The following is a 641-nucleotide window of genomic DNA, read 5'->3' as shown; positions in this document are numbered from 1 at the left end:
ATAATATATATTATAATTTTCTGTTTTAATTTATTCTCTCCCACAAAAACCGTAAATACATTTTGGTTACCTGTTATGGACACCGATATAAATTGTTATTATCAATGAGATGACTAATATAATAATATACCTATTACTTGTAAATATATTAGCGATATATCGTGATGGACAATCACATTCTAAGTTGGAAATTTAATAGTAAACTATTGCACTGGTTGTGTACTGGCGCGTAACAATAATTTAAAAGTTACTATATTATGTATGATATATAACACACATTTGGGCAGTGCAGCCAATGCCATATAGGTACCTATAAACCACAGTTTTATTATATTGTCGAACAGACATGTTTATATAAAAATTGTCAGTTCATTCATATGCGTTTAAAACAATTGTTATCGTTATATAATGTTTTTGAATGTAAATAATATAAAAAAATCATCTATCACAGGCGTGAAAATAATCAATAAAAATGCTTTTTTTGTTTTGTTTTTATTATTATTTATTATTCAAAAAGAAACGCAAGTTTAACCTTTTTTATTAAAAAAAATAAAAAATAAGCTCAATTACCACCGTCTGATTTTCTGACAAAACATTTTTTTTTTAAATTTAAAAATAATATCTATTTATATTCTATATAG

This window comes from Rhopalosiphum maidis, chromosome 1 (assembly GCF_003676215.2).
Source record: "Rhopalosiphum maidis isolate BTI-1 chromosome 1, ASM367621v3, whole genome shotgun sequence".
Lineage (NCBI taxonomy): Eukaryota > Metazoa > Arthropoda > Insecta > Hemiptera > Aphididae > Rhopalosiphum > Rhopalosiphum maidis.
This window is presented reverse-complemented; position numbering follows the sequence as displayed.